The sequence below is a fragment of the Leptonychotes weddellii genome, chromosome 4 (genome assembly GCF_054177405.1).
Source record: "Leptonychotes weddellii isolate Sample4059 chromosome 4, ASM5417740v2, whole genome shotgun sequence".
Taxonomy (NCBI): Eukaryota; Metazoa; Chordata; class Mammalia; order Carnivora; family Phocidae; genus Leptonychotes; species Leptonychotes weddellii.
Genome location: NC_138372.1, coordinates 134,076,757 through 134,079,425, shown reverse-complemented (window position 1 = coordinate 134,079,425; position 2,669 = coordinate 134,076,757). Strand labels below are relative to the sequence as shown.

Genomic DNA, 2,669 nt, shown 5'->3' with positions numbered 1-2,669 from the left:
ATTAAAATAAATCCAAAATTAAATGCATATAAATCACCCTGTGAATCATGATTTTAATGACATGTACTCAAATTAAATCAGGGCAGAATTCAGAACATTATTTGAATTATTAAAATTTCTTTTTATGATGGACTTTCAGATAAATAAAATACATTTTCCTAAAGTGTTTGCCACAAATAAAAGTTGTTCAAAAGTGAGACATAATTTAGTATTACTATCATCAATTAGCATCTACGGTAATCACCTGTGACATAATTTAACATTCATTGATGCAAATATTTGAGAAACATTTCCTGAGTGTAACTAGACCACAGACCTGAAAGGACTCACTTCTCCCCAGTTCTGGACCAGGAGGATATGCTTCAGACTTCTCCAATAAACTTTCATAAGGTATGAGCAGATGAGATCAAATCTTAGAAAAATAACTTCAAACTTAGCTTCAGCTGGTCCGTAACAGTAAAGGTGTTTAATATTAGAAAATAGTATCACACAGTATAGCAACATTACAAAGATGGTAATTAATACACTTAGAACAAATGAAACCTATCAAAGACATTTTTTGTTGTTGAACAAATGATTAATAATTGTCATGACAGTACAATTTAAAAAGGCTTTTCATTTCATGTGTGTTATCAGTGCTTCAACATTGAACATATTGTCAAGATTAGTGACGTGGATACCAATGGTTTTTTTCAAACACTGAATGCCAGTATTTTCTGGTAAATACCAATTTTCACACAACAAATTAATTAAACATAACACAATTTCAGGAGATGATGATATAGCATAATTCACCCAAATTACAAAAATAGCAACACTTAAAATCATACACATTATTTCACCATTTCATAAAACTTTTCTTTAAACTTCTACAAACTTTCCCAGAGTAAAAAGTTTCCTCAAAAGCCTCATGATAACATTAAACTACAAAATTCACTCTGGAAATGCAGGGAATTATTTTTCAAATTTTTGCTTTAAGATTTTTTTTTAATCTGTGAAAATATATAGTGAGGAGTGTGTTGAGATAGGTGGAGGAAAAAAGAGCTTCTAGTTGATGGATTCAGTACGTCTGAAAATACTTCAATAATGTAGAGAAAAAACTTCAAGAGCAAGAATGTATTCTAGATAGAAGCCTTTCAGCAAGATGGACAGGTGAGCAGTTCTTGCATCAGTTGCATCCACAGGAGAGAGGTCTCAAAGAATGCTAGTTTATAGAATCTTCTATATGATAGAGTTGGCTACATCCAATGATTCATCTGTTACGAGAACAATGTCATAAGAGTCCATGTTCTTTTCTAAAAGCTCATCCACCCTATCATTTAGCTATCCAATTTTCAGAATGTGTTCAACACTGGCTACTCCATCTGTCATTCTTATATCCCCTTGAGAATCTCCAAGCAGAATTATGTTGCTACTGTCTTTTCATCAATTGAAATATCCTGTATTCTTCAAGGCACCATCATGTTTGTTAAATAAAGGAATTAGTTTGCCTTTAAATCCTTTGAGCACCCCATTATCATCAAAATCCATGAAGTTGGACACTACTGTGATGTTCAGGTGATAAACCCTAGCTTAATGGATTACCTCCTCCAGTATATCACCAATACCAGCTGAAAATATGAACACAGGGATACTGTATTGTTGGAGTTTATCAAAGAAATTCTCATACCCTTCCTTGAGCATAATATCAGATTCTGCCACCATGTGATTTAGTATACCATTCTACCATGTAGGGGTACTTCTCTTCTACGATAAGAACAGGATCAATTTCAATAGCGTATTTTTCCTTTAGTTGCAGTAAATTTTCTCAGCATTCATCTGTAACCAGCTTACTGTTGTCAATGACATAACAACATGTTGGGCATCTCTTCCCTTCATAGGAAAATCTACTCAGTGTCATATCAAAGTCTGTTATTTTTTTTAATTTTATTATGTTATGTTAATCACCATACATTACATCATTAGTTTTCAATGTAGTGTTCCATGATTCATTGATAGCACATAATACCCAGTGCTCCATTCAATATGTGCCCTCTTTAATACCCACCTGTTATTATCTGAAGTTTGGCAGCTCCTCCCTTAATAAGACCACAGATCATTTCTTCTACTCTTACAGGGTTCTTATTTTGAACTCAACTTCTCTGGAATTCTTGCATCATTTTCACATGTACAGTGGAATCTTCATTAGGCATATCTTGGTTCTCCAATCTTCCTTAGGGCACTTGAGTTCTTTTGTCCTCAAACTTTTCCTAGGATAACAGCATAGGTGATAAGCAATATCCAGAGATGCAGGGCTTGGATACAGACAATCTTGATGATCTTGGTCTTCCACGTTGCCTTCCTCTTCAAGGTACATATGTACTGGGCCAGCACCCCCCACCCTCCCACGACCAGGGTGCACACACTGGCACTTCCCACCACACCCATCCTCGCCACAGCTGCCTGGTCCATGAATGGGGTATCCTGCGCCTCCCAGGCAGAAAAGAAAAATTCAAAGACATTTTTAATGGTCCAGATATTATAACTCTCAGATCACTCAAAAGCAAAATGATAAAAATGTAATATAAGACCCAAGAACATTATTTAACAGTGAACAGAACAAGCAAGTTATATACATGGAATTTTTAGTTATAATCTCTCTACTGAAGGATACCTCAGACTGGGATCCA

At 35.0% G+C, this 2,669-nt stretch overlaps 1 pseudogene across 1 annotated transcript; it reads right to left on the bottom strand.

The window, feature by feature from the left end:
• Positions 1-321: 321 nt before the first annotated feature.
• Positions 322-2,202, bottom strand: LOC102745419 (cytosolic 5'-nucleotidase 3A-like; annotated as a pseudogene). The gene is made up of 2 exons (XR_014144607.1): positions 2,048-2,202; positions 322-1,908 (listed from the first exon to the last, which is right to left on the bottom strand). The product of XR_014144607.1 is annotated as a cytosolic 5'-nucleotidase 3A-like (transcript).
• Between the last annotated feature and the right edge of the window lie 467 nt (positions 2,203-2,669).